The following is a 21,405-nucleotide window of genomic DNA, read 5'->3' on the forward strand; positions in this document are numbered from 1 at the left end:
CTTCCCGGAGGCCCCATTCCCGCTCCGCGGTGTTTATTCCTGCGCGGGGCTTTGTCTGCTGCCCTTAATCTGATTTCGTGCAGTTCAGGCGTAGGAGCCTTGGGAGGAGAGGGGGAGAGCGAGCCGGGGGGGCTCGAGGGGGGTCTCAGAGGCCCCGCTGCAGCGCCCGGCGGGGAAAACTCAGTGGGTGCTTTGGGGGGGGGGGAATCCCTGGGGCTGTATTCCCAATCTGGTTGAGTTTCCCGGTTTCCACCCTGAGATGGAGGGGTTGCAGAGGGACTGGGAATCTGGGACACGAACTGGGGTTGCAGGGCGTCATCCCCAGCCTCAGCCGTCCCTGTGGTCCCCACAGCCCATCCTTGTCCCGCTGAGGGACCCCAACCAGCACATCCCCGGGGGTGACGCTGTCCCTGTCCCTGCTCCCAGCTCTGGAGGGGGATCTGCCAGCTGTGGAAGCAGGAAGGATGTTGGCACCTGGCACAGGGGCTGAATCTGCCTGGACTGAGGGACTGGGGACGCTCAGGGCACTGGGATGCTCAGGGACACTGAGGACACCTGAGGCACTCACCTGGCACTTGCAGGGCAGCAGGAGTGGCTCTGTCCTCACCGAGGGTCCCATCCCTGCCCTTTGTGCCAGCCTCACCTTTAGGTGCTCGAGAGAATCCACGAGCCAGGATTTCATGGATAAAACACTGGGACCCCTCCATGGCCATCCTGCTTTCCTTACCCAGCTCTGCTTCGAGGCAGAGCCAGCATTAAAACTCATTAATAGGACACAAAAGTCATCAAAATAAAATAGACTTGTTGGGGTGACTCCCCCTGCACAAACAAACGCTGCCTGATTCAATTAACGGGGCAGTTAAGCAGATAATATTGTTAAGCAAAGCAAAACAGCCTTTTGATGTGTTAATCATCCTCGTGCCTGGAAAAAGTCACCGAAAGCAAGGAAATCTGGGCCCCCGTTTGAGGGGAGGCAGCGACACAGCGATGGCAGGAGCAGGGTCGGGATCCTGGGGTGGGATGGGGATGGAGCAGGGCGGGAGGGGGTGGATGAGGACCCGTGTGCCATCGCCCACCTTTGCATGTCAACCACGTCCCCGATTTTATTTCGATTTCATTTAACTGAGGCAATTTCTGAGCAGCTCTGGGTCGTGGCTGCCAGCGCCGGCTGCGTCGTTTCTCTGGAATTTTATACAATTTCCCAGTGGGAAAGAACCAATATTGGAGATCTCGGGCAAAACCTGCCTCTGGTTTCCTCGAGAAGAATGAAATGAAGTGGGGGGTGTGCGGAGCAGAATGTGGAGCACCGAGGGGATATTTCAGCCTCGGTGGGTCCTTTGGGTGAACGTGGGAGCGGGCAGCTCCCTGGAGCATTCCCGCCTGTTCCTTCCCAATCCTATCGGGAATCTCAGCCTTGAGAATGGTGGAGGCAGTGAGGCAAAGGGGCTGCACGGGATCTGGGATTGTTCCTCTCCCGGGAACGCTGCACTGGGCTCAGCCCCACTGCAGCCCCCAGAGGAGCCGCTGCCGGGGCTCTGCGGGCACATATCCCTGAGCTCCCTTTTTAACTCCCCCAGAAATGGGATTTATTTCCCCCCGCGTTGGGATCTCGGCCCCCAGCACCCCGAGGGAAGAGCTGGCAGCACCCACCGTCCCCACAGCCCCCGCGGGGACCGGCCCCCGTGTCCCCAGAGCTGACCCCGGGGACGAGCGGTGCTGGCGGGGCCTGGGGCTGTGGCTGCCGGTCCCCACCACCGCCAGAGCCATAAATCACGGTGACACCTCCTCGGGGCAGGACGGGGCGATGACAGGGACCATTCATCTGTGTGACACCCGCGCCGGGGCACGAACGGGGCGGGAGGGGTGGCACGGGGGCTGATGGTGGCATCCACGGCAGTCCCTTTGCTGGTGGCACCCTGGTGCCAAGACCCTTGGGGTGATGGTGCTGGGAGTGGGTTTTCACCCTGAAAGTGATGGGGAAGCTCTGGAGCATCACCCTGCCCTGGGGCTGGAATGGGGATGGGATGAGGCAGGGACAGGACCGTGGGCATTGCTTGCCCCCACTGTTGAAGCAGCAAAACAAGGTGGATGCCAGGTGCTGGGCTGGAAATTTGCTGGAAAAATTGCTCCCAAAGTCAACAGAAAGTTTATCTGAATCGTTCCCAAATTGCCTCTGGAAACAAACTTGTAAGTGGTTCTGGAGCAATTCGCTGATTCCACAGGAGCCAAAGGCACAGGTTAGCGGGATCAAAGGGATCCCATGGGAATCAGAAATCCCTCCAAGGAGGCCGGGTGGGTGCTGCTCAGCGACAGCCACCTTCCCATCACCCTCCCAGCAGCAGGAATTGAATAATTGATGCAATTTGAATAACGCTGGGATTTGTAACGATGCAGAAACTTGGAGACAAGAAGGTTGTAATCAAAAGCTGATGGCAAACAGTTGTTTCTGTGCAGGTGGGGATGGTGCCCATCACTCCTCCAGGGCTCTGGGGCTGGATTTTGGGAAGCAAACTGCTCCCACCACAGCACTGGGGCTCCTGGCCCTGCACTGAGCTGCATTTGCTGAATGATTTCTCCAGGAATCATATTGAGCTCAACAATAAATTCTTCCCTGGGTGTCCAGCCAGAGCCTCCCACTCCTGCCCTATCCTCAGGGCCCCCTGGAGATGCTTTTTGAGAGCGGGTGATGGAGGAGCAGCATTCCTTTCGGAAAAAGCCGAGGGAGGAGTTTTTCCCAGTGATATAGATTGGCCCTCAGAGCCCTCTATGCCCTCCTGGCTTCAGCTCCAGGACCTCTTGCTGACAACGTGGGGCTGGAGCACTCCCAGCTCCACTGGGGAACACCGGAGCTGCTCCCGCTCCCGGCTCTGTTTAATCCCCGCGATAAATAACAGCACAAAAGACTTTGTGAAGTTCCCGGAGCCGCGTGTGCCGAGCAGCCTCCAGGCACTGTTTGTGAAGAGAGGTTATTAAATTGATTTTTTTCTTCCCCTTTACATGCTCAATGAACATTAAAATTAAAGTTCTGCTCAGTCTCCCCCCGGGGCGAGGAGGGGCCGTGGCGCAGCAGAGGTGAGGTGTGCCCATGTGCCAGGAGCTGGAGCAGCTGTGCCACGCTGGAAGGATGATCCCGGCGTCACCGAGGGGTATGGGATGGGGATCGGTGGGGATGGAGAGTGGGGACCGTGGCCCTGAGTGCTCCCAGGACCAGCAAAGCCAGGGAAATGCTGGGAGCAGGGAGCCAGCCCCGGACTGAGGAGCAGCTGCATCCCTCGAGGGTGTCACACAGGGGTGGCAGTGCCCGGTTATGGGGTCACCGATGGCTGGAGCCTGCTGGCACGGCGGGGAGGGGGTTACAGGTGCCGTGGGTGCTGGGCCGTGGCTCCACTGCTGGTCCTGCCACTGAGGCACATCTGGTGCTGCTCACAGCAGGCTTTGCAGCATCAGGAGCTCAGGGCACATCTGGGCACTGCTCAGGGCACATCTGGCACTGGGGCACACCTGGGAGCAGCTCAGGGCACATCTGGTGCTAGGGCACACCTGGGAAGAGCTCAGGGCAGGTTTTACAGCGTCAGGAGGGAGGTGAGGGGCGTCAGCAGGAGGTGACAGTCCCCTGTGCTGCTGAGGTCCTGGAGCTTGGGCTGGGGGGAGCCCGGAGGAGGCTCCCCACGGCCGCCCCTTCCTCCTCCTCAGCCCCATCACTCCCCCTCCCACCCCAGCCCCAAGGACTCGAATCATTGCCTAATTTAGAAAAATGACAGGGAGACGGTTTTCCACTGACACAGTCACTACTGAAAATTTACTTCAAGGTTCATTGTTGGCAATGTCAAAAGTGATGAAAACCAATAAAAAGAACCAGCACAGCATGAATGTCTGGGTGACAGCGCACGGGGGGGGGGGGGGTTGGGGGGGGCCGCCCCAACCCCCTCGCCGCAGCCTGAGCCTGTACAGATAAAAGGTAATTGAAATGTTAGTTCCATTAATATTTCAGCGTGCCCCATATCTGACAGCCGCGCTCCTCACGCGCTCCCAGCCCTGTCTCTTTAGCTGCTGGGGGTGGAGGTTTCCCACAGCCCCAGCCCAGCGTGGGCGTCGGGCAGGGCTGGGTGGCACCGAGCATGTCCCTGAGTGGCACCTGTGTCCCAGCACGTGATGCTCACGGTGCCGTCCTGGGCCTGCAAGATCTTGGAGTCACCCTGGCACCGGTGCCAGGGTCAGGTTGGAAATGGGACGTGGAGGTTTCTCACAGGCCCAGCCCGGCCTAAGCACAGGGCAGGGCTGGGTGACACTGGCCCATGTGCCCTCGGAGCTGGGGGCATTTGGATATCCCAACAGGATCCCTCGGGATGAGGCTCCTGCATCTGCCCCAGCCCCAGCTGTGGTCACAGCCCAGGGTCTCACATCCCGTCAGCCACCAAAACGAACAGAGAGTGTCCCTGAGTGGCACTGGATGTCCCTGAGTGGCACTGGATGTCCCTGAGTGGCACTGGAGTGGTGTCCCTACACCACATGATGCTTCTGATGCAGTCCCGGTCCTGCAGGAGCTTGGGGTCACCTCGTCAGCTCAGGGATGGGCAGAGTCACCTTTGGTCACTGGTGGCACCTCTCACACCGTACACCAGCTCTGGCACACCTCACCCTGGCACCTGTCTGACAGTGCATGGCACATCTCATCCCACACGGGCACATCTCTCACGGCGCTCGGCACATCTCACACGGCGCAGCCCCCCCGCCTCCGACAGCGCGTTTCATCTCTCCCCGCGCCCGCCTCGCCGCATCCTCATCTATATCAAAGCATCAGGCAAATTAAATTGTTTGCAAAGCGCCGTCTGCGCGTCTGTTTTATTCCTGCTTTGGGAGAACACGACGCTGCCGCCGCGGCTGTGCCATTTTGTTGAGTTTTCCCTGTAATTCCTGTTCAAAGCGGAGCCGCGGCCCCGCGCTCCCGCCCGCCTCCCGCTGCCGCCGGCATCAAAGCCCCACCGGGAACACGGGGGGAGCCTGGACTGGGGAAGGGATGGGGGGGTTATGTGCTTCTCCTTGGATTTGAAGGCCGAGGATGGGGAGGGATGGGGAGAATTCCCGAGCAAGCTGTCGGCTCCGGGTGACAGTGTCCCCTTGGGTGTCAGGGACAGGGAGGAGGATGCTCCGTGGGGATCTCCAGCGTCTCAGCCAGCCCTGGCTTGGGCATCCATGGGTGGCACTGGCCCGTGTGCCCCAGGAGCCAGGGAAATTTGGATATGCCAACAGGACCCGTGGGGATGAGGCCCCTGCACAGCCCCGGCCCCAGCTGCTGTCACAGCCCAGGCATCGCTCCGGCCGCCAAAGCAAACAAACAAACCCAACTCTTGCCACCAAATTGTTTCCCATAAATCCTCCGCTTCCCGCTGCGCTCCGGAAAAAGCTCTTTTTCTTCTCCATTGACTGGTGGTGGCTGGAAACCACGCTGTGTCCCAGTGCTTGGGATGTTTGCCCCTGGCTCCACGGGAGCTGCAGCAGCAGGGAGAGGGCAGACATCGAGTCACCTTTTATTGAAGCTGAGCCCTTCCAGGCTGGTCCCTGCTGGTTTTTCACTTTTCCTCACTTTTATGGCAAAGAATTGAATTAAACTTGATTTCTTTTAATGGGGTGGCAAATCCAGCGTGCACCCAAGGTGCCCCTGGGGTGATGGGTAATGCCTGGGTCCAGCCCTTGCCAGGGGCACCTCCCTGCTGGGGGCCGGGGGATTATTTGTGTTGGCAAAAAAGCAGATTAAAAGCCCAGAGAGCAATTCTTTGCCGCTGAATTGCAAACGCGCTGTGTGCAGCAGGAGCTGCTGCAGTTGTCTTGGTCCTGAGCCACGGTAATTGTATTCTATGAAATATTTATTCATTTTCATTTCAATTTCATTTCCAACATGTATTTCCTATAAAATGATGTGGGGGGAAAGGGGAAAAAAAAGAAAAGAAAAGAAAAGAAAAATCCTCCCTGGATGCATTTATCATCATCACAGGTTCCTTGCCAGAGCTCCCCGAAGGGGCACCGCCAGGCAGGGCCACACAGGCTGCCAGGGCTGGTTTTTCTAAAAACTTTAAATGTCGTTTTTCATTCTGCTGGGAGCCCATGGGAGCTCTGGAGGTGCTGGACATTCTGGAGCCCGGCTCCTGGGAATTGCGTGGCACCGAATGAAGCACAGCTGTGCACAGGAACAGGCACCTGTGGGTGATGAAATGCCCCTGTGCAGAGTAAACGCACCCTAAAATGCACCTAGAGCACACTGAAATACCCCTGTGCAGGGTTAAATGTCCCTGTGCACACTAAAATGTCCCTATAAGGACTAAAACACCCCTATGCAGAGTAAAATACACCTGTACATACTAAAATGCCCCTATTCACGCTAAAAGACCCCTGTGTTCTCTAAAATACCTGCTTGTATCCTAAAATACACCTTTATACACCAAAATACTCCCATGCAGAGTAAAATACTCCTGTACACACCAAAATGCTCCTATGCACCCCAAAACACCCCTGTGCACCCTAAAATACCCGTATACACACTAAAGTGCTCCTGAGCACCGTAAAATACCCCTCAAAATATTCCTGTACACCCTAAAATACCCCCTTGCACCCCAAAATACCCCTATACATATTAAAATACTCCTATACACCTCAAAATACCCCTATACACATTAAAATACCTCCATGCAGAGTAAAATAGCCCTATACACCCTAAAATATCCCTTTAGACACCAAAATATTCTTGTCCACCCTAAAATCCCTCCCTGCAGACTCCCGGCTCCTTGCCGGGTTATACACCCCAAAATACCCCTATACACCCCAAAATACCCCTATACACCCCAAAATATCCCTTTAGACACCAAAATACCTCTGTCTACCTTAAAAATCCCCCCCTTCAGCCCCCGGGCTCGGTGCCAGGCAGGTGCCCGCGGGCATTTCGGTGCCACCCCTGCCCGCCCCGCATCCAACCTCCTCCTCCACCCATTCCCAGCTCTTGCCGGGTGATTATTCCCAAGCTTCTGGCAGTCCCCGCCTGATAAACAGTTGATTACTTCTCCTCCCAGCCCCGTGCCCGATTTGCATACAATAAATATCGCCCTCGGAGAGCCGAGCCCGGCTCATGCCTTATTTATGAGGGATAAACCCGGGATCGAGTTTGCATAATCAACACGTATTTAATTTGCGAGCTCTTCCACGCGGGTTCGGGCTCTAATCAGGCTCCGCTGACAATCAGGGTGGAAATATCTTCATTAAGGGCTGGCAGGTTCCGGAGCCGACGGGAAAGCTCCAGACCTGGAATGCCACAGAGCGCTGCTCCCCTTCTCCCCCACTCCCAGGAATTTCCCTTTGCTGCCTCTCCACCAGATTTTTACTCTAATTTGGCGACTCTCCTTCCTCCTGCATGCTAATATATGCAAAAAAACACCGGGGCTCCTATTAAAATGCCATGAAAATCTAATGAAATTAATGTTGGCAACAAATATTACCTAATGGAAGAGCCTCCGGGAAAAAAGAAAAAAAATCAACGAGTGCAAATATATATTTGCACATATTTAAAGGCCTCTGTCAAGTAGTTTAGCTCCACAGTTTGGATGTTATTAAAAAGGAGGGGGAGGGAGCCTGGTGTTTTCTGAGCCCAACATGAGCGGAAGGGCTTCCATGAATTATATTTTTAATTTCAGTGGGAAGTGGAGCTGACGTGGCTGGGAGGCTCCGGGTGCTGGATGCTCAGGTGGAGCAGCCCAGGGCAGAGCTGGGAGCTGGGCTGGGAAGGGGAGGTGAGCAGGGCACGCTGCATCCCGTCGTGTCCAGGGACAATTGTGTCCTGCCTGGTGAGCATCCCACATGCCATGTGTTGTATCCGGGAAGAGTCACATCCAGTGGCTATCCTGCCCGAAGAGCAGCCCATCCAGGGGGTATCCCATCCACTGGGAATCCCATCCAGTGAGTGTCCTGCCTGGTGAGTATCCCATCTGCTGGGAATCCCACCCAACAGGCATCCAATCCAATGAATATCCCACCTGTTGGGCATCCCATCCAGAGACAATCCCAACTCGTGAGCATCCCATCCACTGAAGATCCCACCCATCAGGTTTTGCATCTGGGCTGCATCCCCCCTACCAAGCACCACAGCCAGGCACCATCCCATCCAGGGGACATCCCACCTGGAGATCTCTCCTTCCATCCATCCCTCCATCATCCATCCATCCCTCCATCCATCCCTCCATCCCTCCATCCCTCCATCCATCCATCCATCCATCCATCCATCCATCCATCATCCCTCCATCCCTCCATCCATCCCTCCATCCATCCATCATCCATCCATCCATCCATCCATCCCTCCATCCCTCCATCATCCCTCCATCCCTCCATCATCCATCCATCCCTCCCTCCATCCATCCCTCCATCCACCCATCATCCATCCCTCCATCCCTCCATCCATTCCTCCATCCCTCCATCATCCCTCCATCCCTCCATCATCCATCCATCCATCCATCCATCCATCCATCCATCCATCCATCCCTCCATCATCCATCCATCCACCCAGCATCGCACCCACTGAGCCCCAGCTCCAGCAGGGACTGCAGGGACTGGTGGCACCCAGGCTTCCCGGGGGAGGGGACACCCAATTAATTATCCCTGTTTATTCATTTGGGTGTTCACACTCCAAAGCCACCCGGCAGTGGCAGCTCATTATGAGCTTCTCTCTCACAGAGGTTACTCCTTGTGGGCAACAGCACCTCCAATTAATTCTTCTTTAAGGAACCCTGGCAGCTTCTAAACTTAAGGTTGGTTCAAAACCCCCAAGACCTGAGAGCCAATATTCCCATTAATTATGTTACATTTGGGGTTTTTTTCCAGCAGACATGGTGTGTTTTCCCTCCAGGCTCACCAGAAGTGGTTTGAAAGTCTCCATAAAGACATGTCCTGGCCCAAAATTTGAGGTAAAGCTTGGAGCAACGTGGTCTATCTAATGGAAGTTGTCCCAGTCCACGGCAGGGGGTGGAACTGGATGAGCTTTAAGGTCCCTTCCCACCCAAACCATTCTGGGATTCTGTGATTCCATCACTGGTGGCTGGAAAACACCAGCATGGCTGATGGATGCGGTGTTGAGGGCTGGATGATGTCCACTCCTTTCCCCACCACCGTGGTCCCACCTGTGGGACCCAGGACATCACCAGGAGGACAGGGCAGGAGGGGAAATGCCTTGAAATCCTGGGAAATTGAAAACTGGGCAAAGGCACTTGGGCCACCCTGATCCCCGGAAAGGAAACCACAGAGGTGGCAGATCAGTGCCCAAAGGCAAACGGCGTGGGAGAGCTTGATTCCAACCTGGGAGCACACGGGCTTTGTATTGGAAAATCATCCAGGAAAAAAAATTGTTAAAGGTCAAACCATCTCAGGGTGTTTGCTTGGAAATGTGACTATTTGGGATTTCTCTTTTTTTTTTATTTCAAGTTAAGCCTTCGCAAAAGCCTTCCCGTAGTTCTAGTTATATATATAAATACGAAGCTCTATTTTTATACTTATATCAAAATGAAGCTCATTTTCAACCATCAGCACAACCAGAAAAAAACCAGCAGCTGAATTCCACTTGGGAAGCACCTGGACGAAAAGCTTTGGGCTGCCTGCCCTTGGAGCCCCCAAACCTCCCTGGGGTGAGGGGTTCCCTCCTCATTTTAAAACCCAATCCCCCCTGCTTTGCCCATCTCTCTTCCCAAAGTCCAAAATAGCTCCGGTGGTATCCGCTCGGCTCTTCCAGAAAGGATTGTTCAATATTTCTCCGCGAGCTGTGGGATGTCTGCTGTTAGTGAGCACATTAAACAGGGGTATAAATTCGTAATGAGAGCCCTGAAATGAATGGCTCTTATCATTTATGGATGGAATAATTAAAGATACTGTACTTGGAGGTTTTACATGGGCCTGTAAATTGTCAGCCGTGAAAGCAGAGAATCAGGAGAGTTGGAGCAAGCTCAGGCTGGGCAGTGGAGGTGGCACTTTGGTGCAGTTGGAATTGTGGGACCCTGCAGGATGCCATCCCTATCCCTGCTTGTGGTCCCCCCTTCCCTACTCCCAGAAAGGGTCAGCCCTGGCTGTCAGAAATTGAGGATTTAAGCTTTTTGGATGACTTGCCTGCCCTTGGAAATCTCCTGCTGGCAGAGCCAGCCCTGAGGCTCCCACCTGCTGCTCCACCCCGGTGCCCAGGGCTGGCAGGGCCGCGGGGGATGCTCCGCTCCGGCATCCCGGGGCTTTGGGATGGAATTCCCTGGGAGTTCCATGCCCAGCCCATTGGACACCCCGTGGGGTGGCGGGGGCAGGGGGGCTCCAGCCCACCCAAGCACCCACGATACCCCAAGGGGCAGAACCACCTCTGCCAGCACCTCGTCCTATTTTAACTCCGATCATCTAAAATACTGTAACTATGGCAACGGCTGCAGGTGAGACTCATTACAGTTAATCCTCTAATTACTAACTACCTCTTCAATCAGTTGTAATTACTTTGGGGACACAGTTAACCTCTCATTAGAAACGCATGGCCACGTTTTACCAAAAGCACAAACAGTGACATGCCTGGTAATTTAGCACCGCGCCACTCAAGGCCACTCTCCGGCTTTTATGCCGGCACAATCTCATCCCTGTCATTAACCAGGAATGGTTGTCATGACAATTAATCATTCAATCCCTCATCAGCAACTTTTGCCAAATGTCACCCTGCTCTTGATCAAATGAGAAGGGAAAATTAAATGAATCAATTCAGCACCTTGGCATTTGTGACTATTTTTTTTTGGGGGGGGGGGAGGGGTTAAGTTGGCGGCAGCCCAGCAGCCACGGCGCCAGGCTCTGCCCACGTGTGGGGGTCTGGGAGCCTGTCCTGGAGCACCCCTAGAGCTGGGGGTCACTCTACACCCCTCGGGGCTCATTGACCTGATAGCACAAGCCCTGAGGCCATCGTGGCACTGCCAGCTCCTGCCACGGCCATCCAGATGTGCTGTCTCCAGATGTGCAGGGTGATGGCTCAGCCAGCCTGGTGACCTCCAGAGCCGAGCAGGGCACCTCTTCCTCCGCCGTGCCCCAATTTCTGCAAACAATCCTCTCTCCGATCATTTTCCTTTTAAACCTGTAATTAGCTGGAGTCATTTGCTGCATGCAAATCCCAGCCCTTAATTACCGGCACTAACCTTGAGCCGTGCTGGGGCTCCCGGCAGGCTCAGCCTCATGGCCCTGCCAGCCCCCCCCTGCAGCCCCCAGCCTGAGTTTGGGGTTTGCATGGGGTCAAGGGGCTGCTGTGGCTTTGTTCCCACAAAAAAGGTGTTGGGATCTCAGCGGTCAGTCAGCGACAGCTCTGCACCTTCCCCTGGGCCCTGCGGGAAGTTGTGGGGCCAGTGGTGAGGTACAAGGCTCCCAAATATCCTGCCTTGACATGGCACTGCTCGGGGCTTCATTTGCAGTTTTGGGGGGCTGGGAAGGCAGGGGGTGCTCACCCTGCTGCAGGGACCCCAGGGAGGTGGATTTGGGATGGCTGTGGATTTGGGATGGCTGTGCATCAGCATGGCCACATTTTGGGGCAGATGTGGGGGACTGGCAGAAAGTTGTCCCTGGCACCCCAAGGTACCCCGAGGCCACGGCTCATCCCAGAGGGGAGCCGACCCCATGACTTTGGGGGGGATGCAGCCACGATCCACGTGCCCTGTGGCAGGAGGGGAGCCTGGGGAAGGGGAAGTTTCACTGCCACTCGATTATAGGAGATTGTAAAATCGCATTAGGGAGGTTGGCATTTCAAGCCTGATGCGTTTGGACAGGGTGTCTCTCCCCGGCTCGGAGGGATCGATTATCCATCAGAGGGATGGCGGGCTGGAGCTGGCACTGCTCACAATTCCCAGCTCCCAGCTCCTGTCAGCATCCACAGCCAGGCAGCCCAGGGACCCCAGCTGGGACAGGAGCTGGGGAAAGTCCCGAGGGGGTCCCCCAGGGCACCTGGATCCAGTGTCCCCCTGAGCAGGGCAGGGACAGGGTCCCTGTGTCCCAGGGTGTCCCCGTGCTGGAGAGTGGGATCCGGGGCTGCTCCCATCCCCATGGCAGTGAACAGCCCAGCCCAGCTGGGTTTTAGTTCATAGCCTGGGTTGTGAGTTCCCATCCTGTTTGCTCACACGTGTGACTCCGTTCCTGCTCACAATCCTGCCTGGGTGACCAATTTGATGCCGAAAACTCCTGGCACTGGCACCAGCTTCCTTCAGTGCCTCCACTCCTCAGGGCCCCGCTTGCTCCCCAAACCAGGTGCAGGTGGGTTACAGCGTTCAGTGTCCCCTCCCTGGGATGATGGGGGGAGTGTCACTTTGTCTTGGGCTCACTTCTTTCCACTCCATGTCCCACCGCTCTGCTGGCATCTTGAGGCAGCCAGGATCTGGCTTCACTGGGATGTGGGGCTCCAGGGAATGGGATGGTTGTTATATTGGGGTGTCCTCCAAGGGCCAAATCCCCCTGGGTCTGGGGAAACACCTCCAGCACTGCTCCAGGCACCACTGGCTGTGCCAGGTGCCGGCATTGCCCTTCCCACCCCGGCTGTCCTGGCTACCTGTGAGCCCCTGATTAATTCCCTGAAACCTGCGGTGCGCAAATGACTAATAATCCCAGCAGTGCTAATTGGTGAGCTGTGTCCTGACAAATTGATTTGCGCTGTGTTAACATCGCACGCCCGGCCGGCCCCGCGCCCACCGCGCCAGGGTCACTCCGGCCTGCCGGGAGTGGATCCCAGAGCCACGGCCCAGATGGTTCCTTCCTTCCCGGCTGCTGCCTGACCAACAGAGACTGTGGATGAAGCCAGAGCAGCAGCCAAAGCCCCCTGACTATCACCCTGTTTGGCCTCAGGGGGTCTGTCCTCTGGACAGCAGGAGCAGGGCAGGATTTGGGCAGGAGCCTGGGGCAGGAGTGGGGCAGGAGCGGGGCAGGATTTGGGCAGGAGCCTGGGGCAGGAACGGGGCAGGATTTGGGCAGGAACCTGAGGCAGGAGTGGGGCAGGAACGGGGCAGGAGAGGGCAGGATTTGGGCAGGAGCAGGGCAGGATTTGGGCAGGAGCCTGAGGCAGGAGTGGGGCAGGAGCGGGGCAGGATTTGGGCAGGAGCCTGGGGCAGGAGCGGGGCAGGATTTGGGCAGGAGCCTGGGGCAGGAACGGGGCAGGATTTGGGCAGGAGCCTGGGGCAGGATTTGGGCAGGAGCTCAGCAAGAGCCCCGGGCTGCGCCACTGCCTCTCGCTCTTGTCAATTCTTTATGGCGCTGCATGTTTAATAGCTTTACAGAGCCCATTTAATGTGCTCCCAGACATGAAGTGCTGTCTAATCAGCACATTTAGGAGAATTGCCCACATCCTGGTCTCGCTGCCATAAAACAGTGCCCACAGAAGCATCTGTAATTAATGTTTTTTTTTCACTCGCTCGCTCTCTCTCCCACTGAATCAATTTATAAAGCGCGGACTTCCTCTGCGCTGGAGCTTTTAGGCTGTTTTACTCCGGCAGCCGAGGTGACTCGGCAGCGCTCGTCAATTAAGCAGCTGTGTATAATGGATGCTTCAGAGTAAAAAACACAGCCTGATTCCCAGAAATGATCAATGCGCGTTTTTCTCACAAAAAAACCCAGGCTCACACGTCCTCACCGGGCGCCGTTCACCCTCCCGGGGCTCAGCGGAGCCACCGAAAGGGAAAGGGGGGGTTGGAAAAGAGCCGCTCTTTGCGGCTGCTTTTGGAATGGGAAATTAAAAACGCGATGGGAATTAAGGACAGAGATAATTAGTGTCACCCGCCGGGCAGGACCTGCCTGTTGCCACCCGCAGCGGGGGCGACGTCTCTGGGGAAGTCACTGGGGGTGCTGAGCTGGGGAAGCACATCAGTGTGGCCACGGAGGGTGGGAGGGAGCGTGTCGGGACCCCCGGGGGGTTCCGTGTGGTGCCACAGCCCCCAGCCCCGGCCAGGGAAAGTTTACAGGTTTTATTGCCGGAGGTGGCTCCTAATTGGGAAGAAGGAAATAAAACGGGAGTGAAAGCGGGGCTGGGCCGGCAGAGAGGGGCCAGCCACCCCTCTGTGCCCCGTTTTGGGAGACTTCAAAGCGTCCCGGCGCACAAAGGCGCTGCCTTTGCTCTTTGGCCGTGCGGATCAAAGCCCGCGGCAGGAGGGCACCGGCAGCGCACGGAAAGCTCAGCCATGCGCGGGGCCCCCCGGCCCCACAGCCCGGAGAGATGCCCAGCAGCATCCAGAGCTCCTCCCTATTCCCTTGGGATCCCCGCTGCCGTGGGATGCAGCAGGAGCCAAGGCCTCCAGCACGCCGTCATGGCCATCAGCCCATTGTGGGTGTCCCCATGCGTCCCCAGGGATGGGACAGGGACCACCCCGGTGCTCAGCACCATCCGCAGGTACTCAGGGCTGGGAAGCCACCCCGGGGTGACGAGGTGGGGTCCGGAGTGTTTCCTCCGGCCCCAAGTTTTGGCAGCTCTGAGCTGCCCAGCAGGACAGCAGCCGTCCCATGGGAAACCTGCTCCGAAATGGAAAACTTGTAATGGTGGTTAATTGGTTTCAAGCAAAGCCTAATTGGGATTGTACACCTGGGCACCGTGCTAGTTTCTGAGCCATAATTGGCCTCAAAACTGGGAGAGGGGGTGGCGTGACTGGGCTGGGAGCAGCGGGATGCTGGGAGCGGGATGTTGGGAGCATGTTCCTGGGGACAGGGTGCTGGGAGCTGGGTGCTGGGAGCCGAGTTCCAGCAGAGGGATATTAGGAGCAGGATTCTGGGAGTGGGATCTGCGAGCAAGATGCCACAGGAGGTGGGGTGGTCCTGCCAATCCACTGGGCTTGGCAGCCCTCATGTGGGAGCCCCGCCAGGCTCTCGTTATCCCGGAACAACGAGGCTCTTGCCCATGAGTGCTGTGCCTTTTCCAGGAGGGATTTCAGGGCTGGCTCCATGCAGAGCCCGGCTCGGGGGCACACAGAGCCTGATTTGCACGGTCCTGGTGTTGCACAAAAGCAGAGCCTTGCTGATGGTGACGGATTACCAAGACCCGGCTGCCTCATCCTCAGCCCCAAGCTGAGGATGGTGAGGATGGTGAGGATGGTCTCATGGAACAGTCACAGCCCAAGCAGGGCTGGGGATGCCCAACGCTGCCAGCCAGGCTTCCAGGGAAAACCAAGGTGCTGTGAAGAAAGCAGTTTTTGAAAACAAACCAGGAGAAAATCCTGATTTAAATTAATTATCTGCTGTGGAGGCAACAGGCTTGGGCACGGGCAGGTCCCCAGGGGGTCTGCCAGGTAACAGGGGCACGGGTGGCATGGATGGATGGCAGAGCTGCCAAGATGTCCCATTTCTCCTTCTCTGGCATACACCACGTGGGAATGGAGCTCCTTGTGCTCTCCACAGCTCCATTAATCTTCCCTGGGTGCTGTGGGTCATTGGGAAGGGACCCCCCAGATCCCGAGGGGCCAAGGGGGGCAGAGGGGGCAGGGGGAGCTGACAGGAGCCAGGCTGGACAGGGGACAGGCAGAGGTGAGGGCAGGGGACTCAGCGGTGCCTTCCCAGAGGTCATGGCTCAGCTGTAACACCTCATGGAACCTGGATGGGTTTGCCTGCAGCAATCTGCCAAAAATTAATATGCAAGTGGAAGGATCCTTCCCCCCGGAGCAGGCGGAGTGAGGGGAACACAAACCCGGCGGCTGCCACGGGAGACGACGCTCTTATCAGAGCAGCGACACCGACAACCCGGCTCTATACATTTTTAATAAATCACTTGAAATTCCTGACTGTCAGGAGGATTGAATCAGCTGCTTCCCCGGCTGAAAGGCTGAGGGGCTGTGCCAGCTCTTCTGGCAGCCCTGATGGGGGTCACGGGGGTTCTGGTCCCACTGCGTGGCATCGCTTGGAGCTGCCAGGCATTGCTTGGTGCCGTGGGCACTGCTCTGTCCCGCTGTGGCAGGTTCAGGGATCATTCACCTTCCTTCTCCCACCACAGTCAGTGCCTTCCATGGTGCTGGGGCTGCTGACAGCCCGGCAGAGCTGGGAGCAGCACGGGGGAGAGGGGGAACCTGCTGAAACAAGCAAATTGCAACCATTCCCCTTTTCCAAATGTCAGCAGATTTGGAGGGGAAAGAAGCAAATAAGTTAAAGGTGAAGATCTCCTGGGAATCTCCAGCTCGCTCTGCTTTTGTTCCCGTAGCTCAGCTTCCTGGGAGCACCCTGTAATCCAGGCTGGCAGCACGTCCCAGCACTGCTCCACAAATGCAGTTAAACACCACAGTCGAGACTTTTGGGGCAGAAAGAAACTGGTCAGACAGCAATGGGAGGGAAATAAAATATTGGTGTGGGAGGGAGGTAGGGAACACCACACGCAAGGGATGGGGCAGGAACAAGCCCAGCAGCACCATCAGGCCTGGCCCTGACCATCTCCTCTTCCAGGAACTCACAGAGCCAAAAGGTTTCGCCAAGGAGCTGGAGAATTCCCTGTGGTGGGCTCTGAGGCCCTGGCACCCTGGGGACCAGCAGGGACCAGGTGATGCCCACGGCAGTGAAGGACAGCACCCAGCTGTGCCCACCAAGCCCTCCCTGGGAGCGGTGCCTTTGCTGTGCCCACACAGGGTCCCCTCTGCAGCTGGAGCCTGGGGACCCCCCAGAAGCCCCTTGGCCTTGCTTCCACCCAGTGATGCTTTTGAGCACAGAGAGGCTGTGGAATGGCCCCGTGCCGGATATGAAACATCCCCGGGTGAGATAAAACCAAATCACCTGTCAGTCAGGGCCTTATCTCGGGTGGCATCGGAGCCTCAGGACTAACAGGGATAGAAAATGCTCCGCGGGCTGGAATCGGCTCCTCCTTATGCTCCCGGCCTTGCTCACAAGGGCTTTCACCCAAGATTTTGAGCAAGGTTGAATTTCTCACAAAATACCAACGGGAGGGAAGAAAAAGGCACAGGATCTGCTCGGCCACTGGCAGGGCAGTGGCAGCGGAGAGCGAGGACACGGTGACCCCAGGATGCTCCCGGTCACTGCCGGGATGCAGAGCTGGCACAGGGCCAGGCCGGGGCAGGGCTGGGGCTGCTGTTCATCACACTCCAGCCCCAGGAGCACGTGGATATTTCTGTACCCCCCCAGCGTGGGGGCCGTGATGTCCCCTCAGTGATTTCACACGATGGGAAGGGTGCGGGGGGCTCTTGCAGGAAACCGGACTCTGCTCCTTGTCTCGGAGCTGGGAAGACCCTGAGGGGAGTCTCGGGAGCGATGATCCATCATGTGCCAGTGACCTGGACGGGGATATTTTTAAGCAGGGAATAAAAATAGACTCGGGCTGGCAGTGAGCACTCACTCCCGGCATTGCTGTCGAGGGGCCTGGGGGCTGGGAGGGGGGGCAGGATGGAGCCCAGCCCCTCACCCCGGCCAGCCCACCCCTCACCCTGCACCCTGATCCCCCAGCACGGACAGTCCATCCTGCCTTGCTCTCAGGGCGGCTTTTGTGTCACCACCTGCGCCCTGGGGACTTCCACCCTGCCCAGGCCACCCCCGTGCCCTGCAGATGCGTGGGGGGTGTTGTGGGGCTGCCAGCGCCCCCCAGAAAATGCTGCCTGATGCACTGGGAGAGGATGCAGGCGCTGCTGGCCCCGGGACCCGGCTGGAATGGGGATTTGTTTCAGCTGAATAACTTGCTGAATCTATAAATAAACCGGGGGGAAGCAAGCGCAGAGCACGGGAGCTCCTGCCTTGCTGACCCTGCAGCACCCGAGGCATCTGCCCCTGAATGCTGCCCAGCTCCACCTCTGTGCCCACCCACAGCAGTGGCACCCAGGGGGACAGCGGGGAGGATGCTGCTGGCCACAGTTCCTTGCCCAAACAGGAGCTTTCTGAGCCTGGATCAGCTGCCTGCCCTCCGCGCCCTCCATGCCCTCCGTGCCCTCTGTGCCCTCATGCCCTCCCTGGATCCAGCTCTCCCAATCTGGCCCCAGCACTCAGGGAGCTTCTGGCCCTGGGGACCCCAGCAAGGAGCTGTATGGGATCAGTTTTTCCCTGTGGGCAAATTCTGCTCTCACTCCAGTGAGATTTGAGATCCAGGAATGAGCCCATGCACTGGCATGGGGAGAGGGGCAGCAGATCCTCTGTGCCAGAGCAGCAGCTTGGAGAGACCCCCATTCCTGCCTTCCTTCCTCCTCCTCCTTCTCCTCCTCCTCCTCCTCTTCACGCCTGGCTGCCCCTGGTCGCCTCACTCCGCTCTCCATTTGCTTCCCCAACAGATGTTGGTGTCTCTCCTCTAACGAGCATTTTAACGCCGGAATCTCTCTCCCCCCTTTGACTGGGAAGCAAAAAGCTCAACATCTCCCACCAGCATCAAAGTCCCTCACCCCAACACCCTGCACCCCACCCTGCTCTGTGTCCTCAGTGTGGTGCTGCCAGGGCAGCCATGGCACAGTGTTTGTGTCCCCCACGTGTCCTGTCTTTGCCTGGAGCCACCGCTTAGACCCCCATCCCTTGGAGAGCTGCATTTGGAAACAGCTGGGAGCTGGGGGAAAGCTCCAAGGATTTGATAGGAATAGGAGGTGGGGTTGTGAGCCAAAAACCAGCCGTGGGAAGGACCCACTGGATTGACGACACCACTGTTGGCACCGATAGACATCGGCGGGATGGGTGGGCATCCCTGCATCCCTTGCCGTGCCCTGGTGACCTTCAATGTGGGCAGGGAGGTGAAGGTGCCATTTCCCCCCTCCGTGTCCTTCATCATCCCTTTGTGTCCCTGCTGCCAGCACGGGAGGGCTGCGCACGGGGCAGGAGCCAGCGATCCCAAATATCGACGGCAGCCCCGATCAATGCTATCTCCTCTTTCCATGCCTATGAGCTCATTGATTTTTTTTTTTTGTTGTTGTTACCTCTGTGTTTATGTAATGTCTGAACTTTGCACAACTGAACCGTTTAATGTGCAGAAAAGAGCCCTGTTGCCATGAAAACGGACCTGCAAATGACAGCACGGATGCGGAGATATCCCTGTTTTATTGGGCCATACGGAATGGATTTTAACCTTGATAAGTCAATAACTTTTTGTACAAAAGGAACAAGAGCAGATACAGCTTTCAGAACCTTGAATGCATTTAAAGCAGAGAGTAATGGCCCGGTTTCAATCCCCGGGAAATCTCTCTCGTTCTGAGGGCCAGGCATTGCCAGGGCAGAGTGACATTTTGGGCAAAGAATTACAGCATGCATTTGTCAGGATGAGAGATGGAGATGCTCCGTGCTCCAAATTGCCAGTGCTGGTCAAAAATAATGATATTAAATTAAAGGGATATCGTTATCTGAAAGAGCACAGGATCAGAGAAGAGAATCAAGGAATGGTTGGAGTTGGGAGGGACATTAAAGCTCATCCTGTTCCACCCCCTGCCATGGGCAGGGACACCTTTCACCAGCCCAGGTTGCTCCAAGCCCCGTCCAACCCGGCCTTGGACACTTCCAGGGATGGGGCAGCCACAGCTTCTCTGGGCACCCTGGGCATCCCCACCCTCACCGGGAAGAATTTCTTCCTCACATTTAATCTAAACCTACTCTCTGTCAGCTTGAAGCCATTCCCCTTGTCCTGTCACTACAATCCCATGTTATCCCTGTTTTGGGAGCGTGGAAAACTTCGGGTGGGCTCCCCAGTGCCTCAGGGGAGGGATTCACCCGCTGCCACCCCAGACGTGCTGATGCATTATTTATTTGTGCTAAAGCAGAAGGACTTTTAAAAATCTCTCTCCTCCAGCTTCCTCCCTGCAATTCAATCCCTCTGGAAGTGGCAGCGGAGCCGGTCTCACTTTGCAGAGCTCATTCATTAGCAGATTAAGGCTCTCCTTGTGCTCCCAACATTGCTGGGGGAAATTTATGTTCCGGCAAAAGTATTCATGGGTTCCCTGAATCACAAAAGTGTTTCTCCTCTGTAAAGTCTTCAAAAAAAAAAAAAAAAAAAAAAAAAAGAGAAAAAGGATGGAAATGGGGAGGTCAGAACTGCCTAATAGTATCTCCTTGAAGGCAGTGCCAAAACACCCACCTTTTGAAGTTCGCTATTCCGGGACGGATCTCTTCCCCGGCAAAGACGCCGTCACCCTTTCAAGTCCTTGTGAGTGACTTCAGGTGGCTAAAACATTTTCTGAGAAGAATGAAGGCTCCTTTTTATATCTTTTTTTCCCCCTGAATAAAGAGCAATCTTTCTTCCTGCCTTCCTAATAGCTTTGATTAAATTATCTCTGAAAAATCTAAGTGCTGTTCGCAAATCTGTAATGGTTTTATTCTTATCGCAGGCCTCTATTGCAACACTGGGAAGCAGATAAATAAGCTGCAGAGAAGGTATAAAAGTGCACTAGAACCTGCCAGAGAGATGAGCTAAAAATGTTTGAACTGAAACAAATGAGCAGTATGAATAGCCCTGCTCCGAGAGGGAATTTATTCAATATAATGTATTTTCACAGGGAGCATAATATGTGTTATAATTGCACAGAGGAGTCGCTCTCCTGAAAGCAGATCTAGCTATTATTTTAATTTCCCAACCTTCAGCTTTTACTGGATCAGGAGTGGTGACTGGAACAGCTTCACGTGTTTGGGAAAATGGGCCCTGGCTGTCAGCTCTCCCCTTGTCACCCCTGGTCATGGATGCCCGGAAAGCTACTGGTGCTTCCCTGGGTGCAGGAGGTGGAGAGGCTCCAAGAATAAGCCAGATCAACTCGAAAATTCAGTAAGAAGCCACATGTCCCCAAAACTGGTCCAAGCTCAGTGCTGTGAGACAGGAGCCAGGGAGGAGGGATGCAGGGAGGTGATGAGCCCTGGAGGCTCACCCTGGGCTGCTCGGGGGGGTGCTCGGGAGCTGCACATGCACATGCGGGACTGTTACGGACCAGAGAGAACTGGCCGCTCCCTTCCCGCAGACGTGTGTGGCAAAAAGAACCTGCGGCAGGGATTTTGGGGAAGGAATAACGCATTCCAGGACTTGTGTTAACGAGGCCAGCCTCACCCACAGCAGCGCCCGCTCGGACCTCACAGCACACAGAGTTCAGGGGTGTCTGTGGCCATGGCCACGGCGTTCCCCAGCTGGCAGGCAGGGGGTGAGCTCCAGCCTGCCTCTCATCCCCTTGTCACCACGAGGTCCCACGCCCCCCGTGGCAAACCCCTCTCTCCCCAGCAAGCCTACAACTCCCATGATGCCCTCACGGCGCCCCGCATCCCCGCGGCGCGGCGGCGGCGCGCGGGGCACGCCGGGAAACGCAGTCCCGCCGTTCGGATTTTCCCGCGAACGCGGAACGCCGGGGGGGGGGGGGGGGGGGGAGGGGGGGCGCGCGTGCGGCGGGGAAGCTCCGCCCCCTTCTCTCCCCCCCGCCCCGCGCCCCGCAGGACGCGGCGCCGTAGCCATGGCAACGCGCCGGGGGCGGGGCCGAG

This window comes from Corvus cornix, chromosome 15 (genome assembly GCF_000738735.6).
Source record: "Corvus cornix cornix isolate S_Up_H32 chromosome 15, ASM73873v5, whole genome shotgun sequence".
In the NCBI taxonomy this organism is placed as follows: Eukaryota; Metazoa; Chordata; class Aves; order Passeriformes; family Corvidae; genus Corvus; species Corvus cornix.